The sequence below is a fragment of the Pipistrellus hanaki genome, assembly GCF_964339955.1.
Source record: "Pipistrellus hanaki genome assembly, chromosome: X".
Classification (NCBI taxonomy): Eukaryota; Metazoa; Chordata; class Mammalia; order Chiroptera; family Vespertilionidae; genus Pipistrellus; species Pipistrellus hanaki.
In genome coordinates this window covers 45,296,060-45,318,638 of record NC_140524.1, presented here as the reverse complement: position 1 = coordinate 45,318,638, position 22,579 = coordinate 45,296,060, and the positions used below count along the sequence as shown (strand labels likewise).

The following is a 22,579-nucleotide window of genomic DNA, read 5'->3' as shown; positions in this document are numbered from 1 at the left end:
GTAGGCCTCAGCTGTGTTTCAGATCCTGGCCCAGAAAACAAACAAAACCAGAGGAGACAAAATGGTTGCATTAGGACCAACTGTGATGACTAATAATCTCCTGCCTCACAACCCTGAGGAAACATACCTGGAAAGAGACCTCCAGATAAGAGCCCTTAAGATGAAGGAACCAGTGCCCACGCTTGTTCTCTCTCTCTCCTCTCTCTCTCTCTCTCTCTCTCTCTCTCTCTCTCTCTCTCTCTCTCTCTCTCTCTCTCTCATACACACATACTTTCCCCACATCCTTATTTCCTTTTTTGCTTCTCTCTCTCTTGAGAAAGCCCAAACCCTTCTTCACTCAAGACATACTTTTGCTTTCTCTCTCCTAAGCTCCAAAGGCCCAGCTTTCACCTCTGTAACTTGTTTCCTGTGCCTATGAAGCCCAATTGGCTCCCTTCTTCTAAAGCTCACTTTTTACACCTCTCTGACTTTCTAAATCAACTTTCACTTGAATTTGAATCTTGTATTTGAATTCTTTCTTAGCCAGTACTAAAAAACCAAGGTCTAATATCTGGTGCCATTCACTGTTAATAAGGACGCCAGAAAAGTAGACACTGCTCAAGAATCTGGTTGGAGGTCTGAATCAGCTTTCAGAGGACTCCAGGAGGTCCAAACCAAAGAGGCAACAGAGATAGGAATATTAAAACCAGTGACTCTTCCTTGCAGAGAAGGTTTACTTAGCCAAAAAATCCTATATAATAAAGAGCTAATATGCAAATGGCCATTGTGCCCTCGCACCCTCGCACTGGGGCCGGGGTACCTGAGGCCTGGCCAAGGGATCTGAGACTGGGCTGGGAGGCCTAGGCTGTGCCCCCCCTGCCTGGCGGTGTTTGATGAGGGACCTGAGCTGTGTCCCCCGCCCCGCACTGGGCTGGGAGACCTGAGGCTGTGCTCCCACCCAGTGGGGCTTGACATAGGACCTGAGGCTGTTGTCACCCACCCGGTGCTGGGCTAGGGGACCTGAGGCTGCACCATCCCCTGCCCTGTGGGGCTTGATAGGGATGGAGCCTTCGAGGTCTGGGTCTCACGTGATTTTGAGGTGCACATGGGTGGGCAGGGACTTGCCTCTGGGTCCCATGGCTCACCCCAGACTCTGACAAGAGGGAGATTTTCATATACATTTTACTAATTTTCTTTAATCTGTGACACTTCTATTATAGAGAAAGGGCAAATAGAATTATTAAAATATTTCCTCTAATTAATTCTCTTTTAATGTGCATGAATTTCATGCACTGGGCCACTAGTAAAGAAATAAAGACTAGAATGTCTTCAGAGGATTGTCACTTGTTAACCAAGGGGGACTCCTACACAACTAAATGCCTCTTACTATGAATCATAAATGAACAAAAACATGCTTCAAATGGTAGGAAGAACACAGTCAGGTGAATCATATATGGTATATGGAATTTAGGGTTTAGGTGGGGGCTAAATGCTCTGGGAATATTAGTGGCATCTATAGTGTGCTAGGCAGCTCTAGATTGCAAGGATATTTTTAGCCAAGTATTCTCTTACTGTGGCCCTAGCCACTAAAGGAGTCCATTGGATCAGAACCAAGGTGTTCTCATTCACTTAATGTCTGCTTTATACTGTCTTTATAGAAAATTAAGCAAGAAAATGCCTCCCGGGGGACACACTATAGTTTTTTCTTATAAAAAAAAAAACAAAAAAACTGACTTCCCCTTAAATGACTCTTCTATTATTTTCTTATAGTCTCCTTAATTGAATTTGAAAATTGGCTACAGAGAGCAAGATTTTCCATGTGAGGCTTCTGACCAGGAAGTTGATCATTTCAAAGCAAATGCATGACAAACCACCCAGTGAGAGGGTTGAGAGCAGTGGAAGGGTAATTTTATTTAATTGTTAAAATACCAATCCTCCCCACTCATATCAAAAAGTCAAGGACAGTGAGACAGGCATTGCAGTTCATATTCCAGGTAAATATGCATCATTTTTAGTCATTAGATAACAAACAAGAATGTCTTTTAGTTTTGAACAAGGATTTCATAATTAACATTCTTTGTTTCTTTTCAGTTTTGTGAAGGACCTGCCAGATGGCCTTGTTTCTGGGGGATAAATATTTTACTCATTGCTCAGCTTTCTCTTTAATATAACAATATGAAAATTTTCCTTCCATTTTGGTAGTTCTTAAGCCCTTTTCCATGCCATTAGTGAGAATTCATGTGGCTTCATAATAATTAAATTCAGAGATGAACACAACATATGACCTATTTAACCCTGAAATTACAACAACTTCAACTGCTCACTCTGAATTGTCATTGAGTTTATTTCCTCTGTTGAACACCAAATTTAATCTGACAATTTTGGCCCACCTCTCTGAAGATAGTATTCTCTTTATACCATACCAGAATCAACTTTACAGTGACTTGAAGTAAATTCATAACTTCAAACTTGTAGCTTTTACCAGACTAAACTGGAAAAAATAGTTCATTTCACCACAGAGCATGAAACATTTCACAAGAGATTCATGCTCTAAACAGCCCCCATAACACAAACCACCTCAGATTTAGCCTTACAGACTAAACAGTCCAGAATAGTGAGAGCAAATCAGATTTATTTCCATTAGCTATATATTTTTTAAAAGCATGTTTGTTTGTTTGATATGGAGTTACAATTAGTTAATGTTCTATGCCATTCAGGTGTATCTTTGTTATTGCTTTTTTATAAGTAAGTAGACTTAGCTGGCATTGGAAATCTGAAGAAGAGAAAATGCTAGGGGGAAGGGAGGGCTTGAAACAGTCAGTTGCTTGTCTGACAAGCATAAATTTCTGTGATCCTGTTACAAGGCTATTTGGCACACTTTGCTTCCTGACCCAAGTCAATTAGGTACATTATAGGCTCCAGGGAACACCAACTCACCCTTCCTCACTGCAAGGTGTTCCTGAATGCTTTCTATGCCTTATTTTTCTTTATAGGCAATAGAATCAATATTTTAGGAGATAATATTGGGCAACACTAGCAAACACTGTAAATGTTCCCAGAGACATTCACAGTGATCCACTGAAGCTAGCATTTTTACTATGAGTACTTATAGCTATTTATAACTGAAATTTTGACAAGATTATCATTTTTCTAGAATTTACCCAAGAAACTCATATTGCTATCAGTCCAAAGTCTATGTGCCTGATGCTTCAAAAGGCCCAAACTAACATTTTAGGGTTGTGAGTAAGGAAACATTTATTGATTGAGAAGATGCAAATGGAAAAGATGGGAGACCTACTGGTTCCTCAAACCCACACTAAAAAAGTACAAAGTTGAAGCTTATTTTATATCAAGGGAAGGGGAAACAGGAGGGGCAAGGGGTGATTGACCATCTGGGTGCCAGCAGGAGTCCAAAGAAGATGGTACTAGCTGATGTGAGTACAGTCGTGAGATTCCTACAAATATTTGATAAACAATATATGCTCCCCTTATCCCAGGTCATTCATACATATACATATATATATATATATATATATATATATATATATATATATATATATATATATATTAAAAGCTAATATGCTAAGTGTCAGACCATTCAACCAGTCACTATGATACACACTGACCACCAGAGGGCAGATGCTCAACTCAGGAGCTGCTGAGCTGCAGTGACTTGACAGTGGCAGTTCTTGGGTGATGCACCCCAAAACCAGAGAGGAGGGATCCTGATTCCTCATGGAGCTGCATGATTCCACATTTGGCCTTGGGTTATGTTGTTGCTGGGGCACTGTCAGCCCTGAATCTGGTTTACTGCACACTTGCATTTGCGTTCCATACCCTGTGTGACAGCAACTTTGCAAAGTGCCATCTTGCACTCTGGGACCCCTTGGGGGGTGTCGGAGAGCCAGTTTTGGCCAGATCCCTGCAGGCCAAGCAAAGGGACCCCACCTGCTGGAGGGATCTCACTTGCTCCACAGATGCCCTTCAGCCACAGCGCCACCCTAGGTGTGGCCAGCCAGGGAGAGACCAAGAGAGATTGGCTCTAGGGCATGTCCAGCCCCTCTTGCCCAGTCCCACCCCGCCAACCACCTTCTAATTAATTTCCTTTCACTGTGCACAAATCCATTTACTGGGTCACTTGTATGATTACAAAAAGCACAGGTCATTTTCCCAAAGAGTGTGCCACCCTCGTATTCACCAGAAGTTGCATCCAGACCTGGGAGAAAAACAAAAAAAGCCTTGGCCCTTACCGGCTAGGGCTATGCCTCAATCTTGAGGAAAATTGGGTAACCAGGTCCAGGTTTATTTAAGAGGGAGGAATAGCTTTAATATGAAGTCAAATTTCTCTGCCCATTGTTCCCTTCTTATCTGACTCTTACAATCTCACACACCTACCTCTTCCATCATGGTCCCTGAGACTTATAGGGGGCATTTTGGGTGTTCAATTTAAACAAAGAATAAAGAGTAACTTTTGTTATATGTACCCCAGGACCCAAACCAGGATAAGCTGGCCACCACACAAACACGTACAAGTAATCTAAAGCAATCCTATTGTCTAGGACAAGTATATCAAACTCAAAGGGTAACACAGGTCAGATAAACAAGGTTTGTGTGGATCGCAAAAAAAACAAAAGCTTCAATTTTCGTAGAAACTTAGGTTTATTTTGATAGAGACATGCTGAATAGAAAGGGCTGAAATACATGAGTAATCATTAATGAGTATTTGCTGTGGGCCACATGTGACCTGGGGCCGCAAGTTTGACATGCTTGGTCTAGGGACTCAACACAAGGACTCTAAGGTGATTTGTTGGCATATTAGAGCTTGAACAGTAGAACAGGCCAAATGGCCGACTATATGGTTTAAATTTCATAAGATTTGGTTTGCATCTGGGGCTCAGGTAAACTTTCTGTGTAGCTTATACAGCATCAGTCACTTAGATTATTTAAGTACTAGTTGCCTGGTGCACGAAATTCATGCGGGGGTGGGGGGTTCCCTCAGCCCAGCCTACCCCCCCCCCCTCCAATTGGGGCATGTCCAACTGTGGGGTTGGGCCTAAACTGGCAGTCAGACATCCCTCTCACAATCTGGGACTGCTGGCTCCTAACTGTTCACCTGCCTGCCTGACTGATTGCCCCTAACCTCTCTGCCTGCCTGCCTGATCACCCCTAACTGTCCTCCCCTGCAGGACTGATCTCTCCCCCAATTGCTCTCCCCATGCAGGCCAATTTGGTTCTGATTGGTTGGTTTCTATGCCAGTCACCATCAAAACCTCTGCCTTCTAGGCAGCCATTGGCTCCTCAGAGTTCACTCAGATTTGGTTCTGATTGGTTAGTTTGTATGTCAGTCAGCATCTCTGGGCCTATCTCTGGGCCTGATCAGAGAGGCAGGTCTGATCAGCAGCCCCCGTGGAGGCGGGAAGAGAAAGAGAGGTATGGCTGCTGGTGAACCCCAGAGAGAAAGAGACGCAATGGCTGATCAACAGCTGCCATGGAGAGTGCAGATCAGACCCTATCTAAAGAGAGTTTGGGCCTCTTTCTGGGGCTGATCTGCAGCCCCCTCAGCAGTCAGTGCTAGGTTGCAGTGCCTGCACAGGTGGCGGCAGTCAGTGCAGGGTCACCACGGAACCTAGCACTGACTGCAGGACTGACTTCTGGTGTTCGGTCAAGCCTTCAGTCAGCCATTATGGACCCTGGGTTTTTATACATTAGGATGAGCTCTTATGTCAATTTCTCTGAAATTTATACCATGTAAAACAAAGCAAAACTCAATGATAATAGATTGAACTAGAATCTAATATCCACCAAAATGTATTATACTGTGTATTGAAATATACTTTTCATCACTTCTTGGCCTTTTGGCTAAGATCAAATGTGAAATATACTTTTCTGTCTATAATCACCCCCATTTTTTACCAAAGATAGCCAAATTAAGACTAATGTTTTTGCAAAATAAATCTAGTTTCAATAAAATTGGCCTGATTGTTTGTATAAATTCAGGAAAAAAAGAGTAATTAACCACATGGGCACCTTTAAATCTACTTTTCTGGAATTTTCCTAAGTAATATTAAGATTGAGCTTTAAATAGCCTCTCAAGGCTGAGAAGCTAAACCACATACTTACCATCAGATTTTTCCTGCAATACCTATAGATTTGGTCGAATTCTTTTCTTCTCAAGGTTCCCAATATATCTTGAGGTTCTTTCTTTGCATCTCCTAGGAAGCAACCTTTGATGCTGACCTGTACAATCTGCTGTGTACCATGTAAACAAGGTATCAGGCTATCTTCCTGAAGGGGTTTTTATTGGCTTCCAAAGTAAATCTTAACTCCTCAAAGGCTTTTGGTCATATCCAAGTATCTGCATGTCTCTCTCAAACAAGACATTCCAGTCAAAGTCATGGTAATAAACCAGTTTAACAGATTCTTATTAAACTTATGCAAACAATCACATTGTCATAAAAATACTTATTACTGGATTCTGGAGAGATCAAGTAGGGAGAAAAAATAAATGTTTTAATTCTGCTTAAAGAGGTGTAATTTACCAAATTGTCAAGTCATAGGTAAAAGAGTTTCTTTTTATCTGGATAATAAAAAAGATTAGAAAATCAGCAACCTCAAACAAAAATATCATAAAAAGTTTAGCCATTTTCATCATTCCTGTATAATTAAACTTGCTCTGCTTAAACTCAATTTTTCCATTCATTCTCTAGAACAGTGTTTCCCAACCTTCTCTCATGATGAGAATCACCTAGTGGAGTTGTTAAAACACAGATTCCTGAATCCCAACTAAGAAGTGCTAAACTAGAATTTTTGAGAACATATAGGTAAAATTGCATACCTAACTTAGTGCTCTGTATATAACATCTGTGTTAGAGCACTAGTTAAGTATACAATTTTACCTATATGTTCCCAAAAATTCTAGTTTAGCACTTCTTAGTTGGGATTCAGGAATCTGTGTTTTAACAACTCCACCAGGTGATTCTCATCATGAGAGAAGGTTGGGAAACACTGCTCTAGACTTTGCCTGATAATTGAGAGCAATAGAGTAATTGATAATTACAAGAAGTTTTCAAGGCTGTTCATCAAGGCTCATATGACTTTTCTCAGTGAAGTGGGTGCCCCAATCACTAGAGATTGTAGAAAGTATACCCCAAGTGGGAAACACATTTTCTAGAACTCAGACTGGTGGCAAGAGAAAGCTTCAATTCAAATAGAAAGCATACACACAAAAACAAGAACATATTGATAACCTAAACTAAGTGGCAGTTGAATGAAGTACAGCTTAAATGTACTTTGGTGAATGAAGGCATGAAAAAAACAGAGAAAATGCCAAGGAGTCAGAAAAAAACAAACAGCTGTCTTGTGTTTTCCATAGCTCTGACTATATTTAATTTAAAGTTATTGTTTACCCACCTAATGTCTCTGATTCAGAAACAGACTGTTGCCATTTTATAAGAACATCAGGATGGCAAAAGTCTAGCAATGAGGGGCCATTTTTGCAAAAAACAATGTACTTCATCTACATGTGCCACACTCTGATACTCAGGTTCAATCATTTTAGCATATTCCTTAATTTTGATGACACACATATATGTCAGGAAAGCTCAGATTTCCAGAAATTTTATATATTTTTCTGGAAAATTTGTAACATATACTTATATAAATACAATATAGAGAAGGCTCAATGCTATTTTTTTATTTTACAACTAGAGGCCTGGTGCATGAAATTCATGCACAGGGGTGTGTGTTCCTCAGCCCAGCCTGTACCCTCTCCAATCTAGGACCCCTCAAGGGATGTCCGACTGCCTGTTTAGGCCCCATCCCCATGGGGCATCCCTCTCACAATCCAGGACTGCTGGATCCCAACTGCTTGCCTGCCTTCCTGATTGCTCCTAACCTCTTCTGCCTGCCAGCCTGATCACCCCTAACCACTCCCCTGCCAGCCTGATTGATGCCTAACTGCTCCCCTGCCAACTTTTTAGCCCCTAACTGCCCTCCCCTGCAGGCCCGGGTCCCTCTCAACTGCCCTTCCCTGAAGGCCTGGTCGCCCTCAAATTCCCTCCTCTACTAGCTTGGTCCCCCCCAACTTCCCTCCCCTGCAGGCTTGATTGCCCCCAACTGCCCTCCCTTGCAGGCCTGGTTTCTCCCAACTGCCCTCCCCTGCTGGCCATCTTGTGGTGGCCATCTTGTGTTCACATAGGGGCAGGATCTTTGACCACATGGGGGCAGCCATCTTATGTGTTGGAGTGATGGTCAATCTGCATATTACTCTTTTATTAGATAGGATAGAGGCCTGGTGTACAAGTGGGGGCCAGCTTGTTTGCCCTGAAGGGTGTCCCGAATCAGCGTGGGGGTTTCCTTGGGGTGTGGGGCAGCCTGGGCGAGGAGACTGTGGTGGTTTGCAGGCCTGCCATGCCCTCTAGCACCCCAAGCGGAGGCCCTGGTATCTGGGGTTTATTTATCTTCTACAACTGAAACTTTGTAGCCTGAAGTAGAGCCAAGCCTTCTGTTTTCTCCGTGGTGGCAGCCATTTCTGTTGGGATTGATGAATCTTCTATAATTGAAACTTTGTAGCCTTGAGTGGAGGCCTAGGCCAGCAAGGGCAGGTGGAAAGCTTGGCTTCCTCCATTGCCAGGGAAACCCAAGCCTCCCTCCTGCTCTCTGTGGCTGTAGCCATTTTGGTTGTGTTTATTTGCATATTCACTGCTGATTGGCTTATAGGCATGGATGTTGGGCGTGGCCTGTGGGTGTAGTGGAGTGATGGCTAATTTGCATATTACTCTTTTATTAGAGAGGATGCTTTTCATGTAATTTTAATGCACTAAAACAAGCTTAATTAGTTTAATCTTTCTCTTTTGTAAGGAGAGAAAACAAATCTTCTGATATGTTTCAGGGGCCCTTCTTGAATATTTCAGTTATTCACAGTTCAAGACTATTTATTTATAATTTAAATTTGGAGAAGTTTGTCAAAATATATCAAAAGGTTTGGACCTTTGAGGAGACTCCGTTTTCTTAAATAATCAAGTATCTGATTAAGTCAATATTACAGTATCAGTAGCAGACCAATAGTCCTTTTCAGCAGAAAGAGAAAAACATAACTAATTTTGTATCAGCTTACACCTGATATTTAATTTCACTTACTTGCTTAAATTTATTTTTAACTTAATAAGCTTGAACTAACATAAAACTTTCTTTCCCAGGACCCTTATGTGGTAATGACTCAGATATTCAATAAGTACCCATTGTTTAATTTAGCTGACAAAATTTTTAAGTTCCAAGTTTACCAAAGAGAAGTGGAAAGCCATTGTAAACCTAAGAGAAACTTTTTATCCTACTAACATTTTTTTCTTGCTGACTAACTTTGCAATGAAAATAACATGACCTATTTAACAAAACCAACTTCAAAACCAGCTTTAATATATCTTCCCAGAACACATGATTATGAAAAGCATTTCACTTATTTTCTATATTTCTGAGAATTTTAAAACACCCAATTCTTACAAGCACTTGTCTTTAAATTAATTTTAACAACACACACACACACACACACACACACACACACACACACACACTGAAAGAAAAAACAAGAGTCTGAGAAAGATTGTGTTCATTGATATGAGTCAGGTCAAGTTTCCTGCAAGTCTTTGGTAGACAATACATACTTCCCTTATCTCCTCAAGCCCCAAGCAGAATTCCTCTAATGGTTAGCATGTCTATACAGAAGACTCAGCAGAAGCCATTAGCCTGAAGGCCATGGGAATAAAACAGAGTTGAACAGACAAGTCAGAGAGACTGAGCATTTCACTCTTTTATATTTTCATTTCAAGGATGAACCAATGCAGCCTTGATAACCAATATTCAAGCCTCTTGATTCACTTGCACTGATTTTGTCAGCCTCTGGGCAAAAGAAAACACAAATATCCAGTTGTACACTTATTAGAAGGTAATGGATTTAGACTCATTCAAAGAATGAATTGTGTAAATATTTATTTATACTTCTTTAGCCTTGTTCCAAAACATTAAGCAGAAGTCTACCAACCAACGTGAATATTGGTAAAGAATAATATTTATTGAACACTTACAAGAGGCTACACACAGTTAAATGTTTTACACAAATTCCCATTTAATCCTTATATAAACCCTATGTGGAAGATATTGATATTAATACTGACTCCACCACTCTGTCACTAGGAATTGAAAGTCTTACCAGACCCTGCACTCTTAACCACTATACTACTCTGTGTATCATTTTGAAAAGAGGGTGATAAGGATTATGTGAACCAAAGTGGACTAGATCAATGCTACTAAAAAGTGTGGGCTGCAGACCAGTGCTGCTCTGTGAACTGTATTTTAATGGCCTGTGATGACATAAGTCAGAAATTGAGACTTAGCTTTCACAGACATTTATAGCAATGTAACAGAGTATTTTTTTTTAAGTTGAATCTAATTATTTTAAAATTGGAATTTGTATTTTTGGATGTGTTTGATTTTTAGTCAATATCATTTTATAGTAATCCACTCTTATAGTATTTTATTTTATTAATTTAACTAAAATAATGTTTTTTATTTTATTTTTTCTTTATTGATTAAGGTATTACATATATGTCCTTATCCCCACATTGCCTTCCCACCCCCACTCATGCCCTCACCCTCCTACTGTCTCTGTCCATTGGTTAGGCTTATATGCATGCATACAAGTCCTTTAGTTGATCTCTCCATCTTACCCCTTCTCTCCCCTACCTTCCCTCTGAGGTTTGCCAGTCTGATTGATGCTTCTCTGTCTGAGAAGCAGCAGCCGCATGCTAAAACAATGTTTTTTTAAATGGGAACCAGATATTGGTTACAATTAAAGAGTCAGACACAAAATACCTGTGTGTGATCAGGGGTTGGAAGGTTATAAAATAACTAGAGGCCTGGTGCACGGATTCATGCACAATTGGGGCCCCAAGACCTGCCCTGTGGGGTTTAGGCTAAACCAGCTCTCCAACATCCCTGGAGGGTCCCGGATTGCAAGAGGGCAGTTCTTGGATGACATATCCTGGAATTGGGCTCGCACCTCTCTGGTTCCAGGTGCATCACTGGAGAACTGCTGCTGCCAAATCACCACAGCTTGGCAGCTCCTTCCTTGAGCATCTGCCCCCCGGTGGTCAGTGTGTGTCATAGTTACTGGCTGGTTGGTCTATCAGCTGGTTGGCTGATCACTTAGTCATAGATAGATAGATAGATAGATAGATAGATAGATAGATAAGAGTAACAGTGGTGAGAGGAAAACATTTTCCAGAATCTCAGGAGGCAGGATAATTTGGCTTCTCCCTGTGATTCTGTATGTGGTCACTCCTAGAGTCCATCTTGCCAGGGCCAAAACCACTTTTGTTCCCACCACCCTGGCCCCTTTTGAACATTCCCACCTTGACTTCAGTAGTTGCCCTGATCATAGCCTCCTCTGCCACCACAATGATTATTTCCATAGCTATCCCCCACATGAGAGCCTCCTGGTTCCTATCTTAGACCATCTAGTTTAGGGATTTTACATGGTTGCATTCATTTCTCTAAGAGAAGTTCAGGTTTTCACATATAGGATCAGGACATTTCCAGTCCCCAGCTCATTACTGTCCTCCACTGCCACCACCTCTACTTGGGAATCTTCCCTGGCCACTGCCACCACTTACATAACCTCCATGGCCCATGGGTCCTCCTCCCCCTCGGCCTCCATGACCATTACCACCAACCCAATTGAAATCCACTTGCCAAATAGCAAATGAGACCTTGATATGATTCCCAGATAATTCTTTACCATCAAACCAGTCAATAGCTGCTTTAGCACCAGGTGGATCATCAAATGATACCATCGCATCTCCCTTCAGCTTGCCCAGTTCCTTGTCTATATACAGATTAATCATGGGTTGTCCTGTTTTCAGTTTTTCTTAATACCATTCTGCTTGAAGTAATCAGCCACAGACTCAACTGTAACATTCTCACTCAGGTCTTGCGTGAAGATGGTGGTGTTTAAATTATCCTTTTCAGAGCTATGATGTGATCTTTGGTCCCGAAAGCCAACAAATATTTTGAAGCCACTATGGTAGCTTCTGTCCATGACACCTCTGCCTCCATGGCCACTTCCTTGACTTCTGGGTTCATAATCACCACTGCTTCAGTGTGACCACTGCCACTACCCTGACCTTGTCTCCCACAGTCATGCTGGCCTTGCCCCTAGCCACCTCCACTCTAATACTGATTTTTATACTTGCTGTCACTGTTGCCACCACTCATGGAAGACTGATCTTGGCCATAGTTACCTCCACCACCCTTCCACCACCTCCATTGTTACTGTCGTACTGCTTCTGATGTCCCTATCCCTGAGGAGGATTCTAGGAGCTTTGCTGCTGTCCATAGCTAAGCTGCTATCCACCATAGACAGACTGCTGACCACAGCCTTCACTTGGGCTGCCCATAGTTGTTGTTCTGATAACTGATACCATAGCTTCTTTTTAAAAAAATATTTTTATTGATTTCAGAGAGGAAAGGAGAGGGACGGAGAGATAGAAACGTCACTGATGGGAGAGAGTTATTGATTAGCTGCCTCCTACACACCCCAAAATGGGGATCAAGCCCACAACCCAGGTATGTGCCTGACCGATAATCAAACCATGACCTCCTGGTTCCTAGGTCAATAATAAACCACTGAGCCATGCTGGCTGGGCTACCATAGCTTCTTGAGATGCTGCTAGGAGCCAGCTGCTGGCCATAGCCAGGGTAGACTGCTGCCCATAACACAACTAAGAACTCTGGCCACTGCCATAGTCACCAGTTGAACCATATCCCTGGGGAGCTGACTGTTATAGTTGTTCTTAGTCTGCCCATAAAAAGCATAGGCATTCTGGCCACATACTGGAGTGTCCCCTGACTGGCTGTAATTACCATAACTCTGTTTTCCATAGGGCTGATTGCTCTGCTGGGAATAACTCTGCCCAGGCTGGGTGGGGTAGGCCCCATAGCTTTGGGTTGCTTGTTGAATATAGCCATTTGAGGCCATGTTGGTGTATGTACACACAGGCAGACATGCAACAAGATTCCAACACCAAAGAGCACTGATACCTCAAAGATTTATTCTTATAGCATTTTTTAAAAAGCATCAGTCCATATAGGTTGATATTTTAAAAGAAAGAAACACTGATCTTTAATTACAGATACTTTGAGAAGCACTGGACTAAGTAGCATATCTTTGTGATGACCACAGTAGAAAAAAAAAAAAAAGGAAGATATTGGGTAGGCAACTAAGTAATTGCGGGTTTCACACATATATGGCTTCAGTTGAATTTTTAGGTTTGCAGACGTAGTACAAATGTAAAACACATTTTGTTATTTGATAGTTGGCTATTCAGCTGTTAATCAGTAAAAAAAGTTTTTTGATCTGTTTTGTAGTTTTCGTTTGGCGTTCGTTAAAAAATGGAAAATCAAAAGGAACATTTTCGTCATATTTTGCTTTTTTATTTCCTCAAAGGGAAAAACGCATCGCAAGCTCATAAAAAGTTATGTGCTGTTTATGGTGACGAAGCCTTAAAAGAACGGCAGTGTCAAAATTGGTTTGCCAAATTTCGTTCTGGTGATTTTTCACTCAAAGATGAAAAACGCTCTGGTCGTCCAGTTGAAGTTGATGACGCCCTAATCAAAGCAATAATCAATTCGGACTGTCACAGTACAACACGTGAGATTGCAGAGAAGCTTCATGTATCACATACATGCATTGAAAATCACTTAAAACAACTTGGCTATGTTTTAAAACTCAATACATGGGTTCCTCACGAAATTAAAGAATCACAGTTAACGCAACTCATTAGCAGCTGCGATTTGCTAAAGAAACGTAATGAAAATGATCCATTTTTAAAACGACTGATAACTGGCGATGAAAAATGGGTTGTTTACAACAATATCAAGCGGAAAAGATCGTGGAGCAGGCCAGGTGAACCAACTCAAACAACATCAAAAGCTGATATTCATCAAAAGAAGGTTTTGTTATCAGTTTGGTGGGATTACAAAGGAATTGTCTACTTTGAACTCTTACCACCCAACCGAACGATCAATTCTGATGTCTACATTGAACAACTAACGAAATTAAACAATGCAGTTGAAGAAAAGCGGCCCGAATTGACAAATCGAAAAGGTGTTGTATTCCATCATGACAATGCAAGGCCACACACATCTTTGGTCACTCGGCAAAAATTAATGAAGCTTGGTTGGGATGTTTTGCCACATCCACCATATAGTCCTGATCTTGCACCATCTGATTACTCTTTGTTTCGATCTTTACAAAACTCCTTGAATGGTAAAAATTTCAATAATGATGATGATGTCAAATCGTACCTGATTCAGTTTTTTGCTAATAAAAACCAGAAGTTTTTTGAACGTGGGATTATGATGCTGCCTGAAAGATGGCAAAAGGTCATTGATCAAAATGGGCAATACATTACAGAATAAAGTTATTTAGTTCCATGAAAAAATTGTCTTTGATTTTCTTTTAAAAATCCGCAATTACTTAGCTGCCGACCCAATAGTAAAATTTGAGCCTCTTCATGAGGTTAGTGTAAATTTTCTTTCTTATCTCCACTTCTCCCTGATAAATTTACTCATTCTTCTGTTGGGTTTTAGGAGAACAATCAAGAACACCCCCTTTCTTCTTGCTAATTTGAAAACAACTAAAACAAAGTCAAATAGATCAATGTATCAGCTATAAAACTGACTGGAGGACAGAGCTGAGATGTGAGACCTCAAATGTTTTCGATTATTTCCCCTGATCCCTGAATTAAGGAGCCTCACCCACCTACTCACAGGCTCAGATAAGCTGAGATAAGCTCTGGCCTTCTCCCATAAGGAAGAGCAAACCACAATATGTAAAACCCTTAGACAGAAGACCTGGAAATGGCAGAGCAGAACATTCTCAATTTCTTCTAAAAAAATCATTACTCAGATAAATCTTCTTTCACTTAGTTAAGGAGAAATGGAAGGCCAATGGGAGAGACCATGAGTATCCCTCTAGTGCAGTGGTTCTCAACTTTTTTAATGCTGCGACCCTTTAATACAGTTCCTCATGTTGTGGTAACCCCCAACCATAAAATTATTTTAATTGCTACTTCATAACTGTAATTTTGCTACTGTTAATGAATCCTAATGTAAATTGTAATGTAAAGGCAGATCACTAGGCGACCCACAGGTTGAGAACTGCTGCTGTAGAGCCTAAGACCATTGGAAAACACAGATATAGACATTATGATTCATTAACAGTAGCAAAATTACAGTTATGAAGTGGCAACAAAAATAATTTTATGGTTGGGCTCACCACAACTGAGGAACTGTATTTAAGGGTCACGGCTTTAAAAAGGTTGAGAACCACTGCTCCAGTGTATATTCCTACAAGGAAATGTAAGGTTAAGGGAATGGAGGTTCCCCTAACATGTATCATTTATTCATTCATTTAATTCACACCTCTGAATATTGAATTACAATGTACCCAATACCACTCTATAAGCTTCATTTTCTACATCATTTAAGCAACTCTTGAAAATCTATCTCCACCAGAAAAGTCTTCAGAAAGTGGCAGTAATTCCTAATTCAATCTCCTCTGCTCAACACTCTGGTAAATGCACTTACCTTCTAATATGTATTCATTGAAAATACGTAATTTATTAAATTAATGTAAGTCATTAGTTTTTAAAGTTCTATTTTTTTTACTATAATTCTATCACAGAATTATTTACACTATTATAATTCCAAGGCCAGAGGATCACGCATGTGCTTACTCATTTGCTACAGCTCAGTATACCAATATATATTTAATAAATGCTTTGATCCCAAGGATGATGAGGATTCATATGACAGTAAAGATGTAGCTTGGCTATTTGCATTTAACTACTTGGATGATAAACCAGTTTTCCCACTTCCATTCTTGTTTTCTGGTAATACCTGATTTGCAAATTCCCCAGCTTATTAGTTCTCAGCCAATTTCAACCACATACTAATATTAGGGAAATTAGATTTCTTTCATATAATATGTGAATTGACTTTTTCAAATTAAATTCTACATAGTAATTTTTAATGTATTCATATTGTTGGATACTGTTACTGGGCCATCACAACTCTGTGGTATGGTCAATTTTGTCTTCTATTCCTTTACTTTTCCTTCCCTGCTCTCTTTGTCACCTATCCTCCTTCTAAGTGCCTAGAGTTCTCATAGCACCTTTATTGGCACTTTCCAGAGATGCCCTCATGGCATCATTCTCAGGAATGTCTTTTTCTTTCTATCCCTTTGTTAGTACTCTTAAAAAAAATCCTGTTGCATTTTAATATGTGACTTCTGGAGATAACTCTTTCTCCAAAGAAGTAACATCAATGGAGGTAATGTCATAAATTAAGGCAGATCACTAGGGGGACATCTGGGAGCAAGGAGGCTTTTAATCATCCTTCAGTTCACACCACGTAGGCGACTGCCTCCATATAAGGGCAAAGCTATGTGTTGATATTTGTATCACCTTGTATAAATACATAATTACATTTTTAGGGATAAGCTATATATTCACATACATGGATATGAATGCAACTTTCCTAAGTGCATGTCTGTACAAACCTCTCATTAGGACATCAATAAAACATCTTCCTTGTTCACCTCATACCTATAGTTTCTGGTAGTAAAGAAAGTGTATCCATGTTGATCTCATAAAATTAATTACTACTTTCTTTTTTCATAAAAAAGCTATGCTACACATAAATTTAATTAAATGTTGATCTGCATCTCTGAGTCTGGGCGCTATAAAATTGGCCAGCCTGGAATGCACCCATCACTATCTACCACTTAGCAACTTAGAAACCCTACCTTCAAGCTTCCCTTGAACTCAAAACTGACTTTATTTAGAGAAGAACTCTCTGAATGACTCTTCTTAAAACAAACTGCTTTCCTCACCCTTGATTAAGTTCCAGAAAACTCTAAATCATCTTGTGAGGTCAAGGCATCCCTAACCCCCACCTCCAGCCCTGTGGCCTTGTACCATTTGATGCTGCTATAGTTATATTATGTTTACTTCTGTAACTCAGGTGAATGGGGAAACGTGTAATAAGGAAAAAGATTACTGGGCCTCTCAATGGAAACTGCACTGTTCAGAACAGATTATTATGGGTTATTTGTTTTGTCTTTCATCTTCTTTGAGATGTTTTAAAACTCTGCAAGTTGTAGATAACTGCTAACAATGAAAAATAACTCTTGTCCATACACAAACAATATATTTTGTCTGGTGGAAAGTCAATTAACTTCCCTCCTACTCCCACCATGGAAAAAAAGAGTTTCTCATTTATTTTTTAATTCATTTCAACATTTCTTTACTCCATTTAAATCTGTGCATCTTTGACTACACCTTTGAACAAACTGTAGCATCCTCCCAGTCCTCTCATTAATAATGAGTTAAATAAAATCTTTAACACATATTCTTTTTATATCTGTATGACAGTCATGATTAACAGAAGTGTAAGCCCATTGTAGGCAAAGGCTCGGCAGGAGCTGGAGTGGTAAGTAGCTTCTACTTCTGGCTCTAGAACTTGGGCACGTTACTTACCACTCTGTGAATCAAGATCCACCTATGGACTACAATAAGAATGCCTTCTCTGTCTACACTAAGGGCTTTCCGCAACAATAAAATGAGTCTATATATGAAAAAGAACTGTATAAACTACTAAGTATTTTATATGGAGTCTTCATTTATTTCCCATTTTGAGAGTAAATGTTGTCTACACTTTAAGACTCAGCATGATTCTCATATGTACCATACAAAAGATTCTTTGCCTGCTTTAGACACACTGTTGTCTCCCTCCTCTAAATTCAGATTATACTTGTATGAATTTACTAGAGGCTCAGTGCATGAAAGTTCATGCACTGGAGGGGGGTCCCTCAGCCCAGCTTCCCCCCCTCTCACAGTCCAGGAGCCATCAGGGGCAGAAGGCAACCCAGTGATTAGGGGAAGGCAACACCCCATCACATCTCTGCTGCTGCCACTGCCGACAATGCAAGCCTCAGCTGGCCCTGGTTACCTGAGCCTCAGGTGGCCCTGGGCAGCTGGGCACCTGCCATCCAAGGCTTGTCTGCACCACAGGCTGGCCCTGGGTGGCTGGGGAGCTGAGGAGACTGGGGGACTCCAGAGGCAGGCACCCCAGTGGGGTTGAGGTGACTGGGCTCTACTTTCTTGTGGCTGTGGGCACTGCCATCTTTGAGGGCATGGCAATTAGCATATTCCCTCCTTATTGGTTGTGGGCGCTGCCATCTTTGCAATGGTGTGAGGGTCAATTAGCATATTCCCTCTTCATTAGATAGGATGAGCAATATTTTACTAGTCATTATATATTCCTGTCTTATGATTTTCTGTGTGTTCATTTTAACTGCTAAGATAGATTGTGAGGTTCTTTTGTTTCAGGCATTGACTCAGATTTGCTTTGTATAGTCTGTTGCATGTACCGTGTTTCCCCAAAAATAAGACATCCTCCAAAAATAAGACCTATTTACAGGTTTCCTTCTGAGTGAAATATAAGGCATCCCCCTGAAAATAAGGCCCCCCAGGCTCTGTCTCAGAATGCTATTGCTAAACATGAGAGATTTGGTCCACTGATTCTGAAAGAAATGGAGTCACAAGAAATTCACCAGGAAATTCAGGAATTGGATTGTTATGATGATGTTCCAGAAGATGATGACATAATTGTCATTGAATAAATGAGTAAATTCTTGATACTGTAGGATTCACAGTTTGTCTGGTTTGTGTTGACAACTACCGTACTACCCTACCGTATACAGGTAATAAATTTCCTTTATTTTCATTTAACAATAAATGTGTACCGTATTCTTCTTCATGGAAAAATAAGACATCCCCTGAAAATAAGACCTAGCGCATCTCTGGGAGCAAAAATTAATATAAGACACTGTCTTATTTTCTGGGGAAAAGGGTAGCAGCGTTAGATCCCTGACAGAATATATATTTTTTATTTCGATAGGATTTCATTATGATTAATTATTGACCTACATTGCACTCAATTGAAGATGATTATAGCAATCACTATCAAGAGAAAGCAGAATGAATGAGAAAAAGAATATATAATTTTAATTGAGCTGTTGCTAGTATTGTTTGACACAATTGTAAAACCTTTACCCACTTGAAACTCACAATAACCCTGTGAGGTAGGTACTGTTACTATCCTTCATTTTACAAATGAGGAAATTGAGACATAGAGAGATTAAATAATTCTCTAAGGTCACCCAGCTAGAGAGTGAAGACTAGCTCTGGAGTCTGGGCTATTAACAACTATGCTAGGAAGAAAAAAAGGGATATGCAAAAAAGTGTTCTGGGAAATTGAATTTTGCATTTTTTAAAATTTAAAGTCTTTATTGTTTAAAGTATTACATGAGTCTTCTTTTCCCTCATTGACCTCGCGCCCCCCTCCCCCGCCACCCCTAACTCTCAGCACAAGCCTTCACCACCGCCTCTCCCCCCCTCCTCCCGCAGTCTGTGTCCATTGGTTATGCTCATATGCATGCATACAAATCCTTTGGTTGATCTCTAACCCTTTCACCCCCACCTTCCCTCATGGGTTGTACAATCTGTTCGATGTTTCTATATCTCTGGTTTTATTTTTGTTCATCAGTTTATGTTGTTCATTATATTCCACAAATGATTGAGATCATGTGATATTTATCTTTCTCTGACTGGCTTATTTTATTTAGCAAAATACTCTTTAGTTCCATCCATGCCAATGCAAATGGTAAAAACTCCTTTTTTACAGCAACTTAGTGTTCCATTGTGTAGATATACCACAGTTTTTATTTTTTAATTTCTTTATTGATTAATGTATCACATATTTGTCCTCAACCTCTTATTCCTATCCTCCCCACTCATGCCCCCACCCCTTATTGTCCTCAACCACTGGTTAGGCTCATATGTGTGCACATAAGTCCTTTGGTTGATCTCTCCCTTTTATTCCCACCCTCCCTTTGAGGTCCAACAGTCTGACCCATGGCTCCTTATCTCTGGGTCTGTTCTTGTTCATCAGTCTATGTTGTTCACCATTTCCCCTAGATGAGTGAGATCATGACCTACTGGAAATATACTTATAAGAATAAAATTTGAGACAAGCAATAATCGTTATGCTGAAAGGCATATGAATCAGTCTGTAGTGAGCTTCTTTCTGGTTTCCCAGGATCTGTACCACAGTTTTTAAATCCACTCATCTGCTGATTGGCACTTAGGCTGTTTCCAAATATTAGCTATGGCAAATTATGCTGCTATGAATATAGGGGTGCATATATCCATTCTGATTGGTATTTCTAGTTTCTTGGGATACATTTCTAAAAGTGGGATTATTGGGTGAAATGGGAGTTCCATTTTTAATCTTTTGAGGAAACACCATGTGATATTTATGGTTTTTTTACAGTGGCTGCACCAGTCTGCAAATCCACCAGCAGTGCAAGAGGGTTCCTTTTTCTCCACATCTTTGCCAGCACTTATCATTTATTGATTTGATGATAGCCATTCTGGCAGGTGTGAGATGGTACCTTATTGTTATTTTGATTTTCATCTCTCAGATTATTAGAGACTTTGAGTATGTTTTCATATGTCTTCTGGCCTTCTGTATGTCGTCTCTCAAAAAGTGTCTATTTAGATCCTTTGCCCATTTTTGGATTGGATTGTTTATCTTACTTTTGTCATGCTGTATGAGTTATCTATACATTTTGGAGATTAAACCCTTATCAAAGATAATATTGGCAAATATGTTCTCCCATGCAGTGAGCTTTCTTGTTGTTTTGTTGATGGTTTCTGTTGCTGTGCAGAAGCTTTTTATTTTGATGTAGTCCCATTTGTTTTTGTTTTTTTTCTCCTTAATCTCCATTGCCCTAGGAGCTTTGTCTGTAGAGATATTGCTATGACATATGTCTGCTATTTTGCTGTCTATGTAGTCTTGTAGGATTTTTATGGTTTCCAGTACTATGTTGAATGGGAGTGCTGAAAGAGGCCAGACCTGTCTTGTTCCTGTTCTTAGGAGAAATGGTTTTAGTTTTAACCCATCGAGTATGATGCTGGCTGTAGGTTTGTCATATACTAGTAAGGCTTTTATTATGTAGAAGTATAATTCCTCTATTCCCACTTTGCTGAGAGTTGTTGTTGTTGTTGTTGTTGTTGTTGTGTGTGTGTGTGTGTGTGTGTTTTATCAGAAAAGGGTGTTGGATTTTATCAAACGGTGTTTCTGAAATTGATAAGATTATGTGATTTTTGTCTTTCAATTTGTTTATGAGATGTATCACATTTATTGATTTGCAAATATTGTGTCAGCCTTGTATCTCTGTGATAAATCCCACTGGGTCATGGTGTATGATCTTTCTCATGTAATGCTGGATCCGGTTTGCTAGAATTTTGTTGAAGATTTCAGCATCTATATTCATCAGGGATATTGGCCTGTAATTCTTGGGATTAGGGTAATGCTGGCTGTCATATAAGAAGCTTGGAAGTGTGGTTTCCTCTTGAATTTTTTAGACTAGTCTCAGAAGGATAGGCTTTAGTTCTTCTTTGAATGTTTTGCAGAACTATCCTGTATAGCCATCCGGTCCAGGGCTTTTGATTACTGTTTGCCAGAAGCTTTTTGATTACTGTTTCAATTGCATCAATAGTTATCAGCCTATTCAGGTTTTTTGATATTTCCTGATTGAGTTTTGGAAGCTTATATTTTTCTAGGAATTTGTCCATTTTGTAGAGGTTGTCCAGTTGTTGGAGTGGAATTGTTCATAGCATTTTTTTACACTCCTTTGTATGTCTGTGTCTGTGGGGTCTGTTGTTACTTTACCTCTTTCATTTCTGATTTTTTAAAAAATTTTATTTGGGTCCTTTCTCTCTGTTTCTTGGTGATCCTGGCTAGAGGTTCATCAATCTTGTTTATCCTTTCAAAGAACCAGCTCTTGGTTTCATTGATCTTTTGTATTGTTTGTTTGTTTGCTTTTGTTTTAATTTTTCTTGGGGGGGGGGAGTCTCTGTGTCATTTATTGCTGCTCTGATCTTTATTATTTCCTTCCTTCTGCTTACTATGGGCTTTTATTGTTGCTCTCTTTCTAATTTTAAGTTGCAAGGTTAGATAATTTATTACCATTTTTTCTTGTTTTCTTGAGGTAGACCTATAGAGCTTTGGACTTCCCTCTTAGGACTGCCTTCACTGAGTCCTATGGGTTTTGGATTTTTATGTTTTCATTGTGATTTGTTTCCAGGATGCTTTTTATTTCTTCTTTGATCTCTTTGGTCAGTCAATCATTGCTTAATAGCATGCTATGTAGCCTCCAAGTGTTTGATGATTTTTTTGTTGTTTTCACTGTAATTGATTTCTAATTTTATGCCATTGTGATCTGAGAAGATGCTTGATGTGGTTTATATCTTCTTGAATTTGAAGAGACTTGGTCTGTGCCCTAATATGTGGTCTATCTTTGAAAATGTCCTATGTAAACTTGAGAAGAATATATTCTGTGGGTTTGGGGTGAAATGTTCTGAACATGTCAATTAAGTCCATCTGATCTAGGGAGTTATATAGGATTTTTGCTTCT

At 39.9% G+C, this 22,579-nt stretch overlaps 1 long non-coding RNA gene and 1 pseudogene across 2 annotated transcripts in view; both read right to left on the bottom strand.

Annotated features, from left to right (window-relative positions):
* LOC311615240 overlaps window positions 1-22,579 on the bottom strand; it is a 974,758-nt gene that overhangs the window by 641,915 nt on the left and 310,264 nt on the right. The gene's annotated exons all lie outside the window — the stretch shown is intronic.
* LOC311615425 (RNA-binding protein FUS-like) lies at window positions 11,392-12,070 on the bottom strand (annotated as a pseudogene). Its single transcript has one exon. The product of its transcript is annotated as an RNA-binding protein FUS-like (transcript).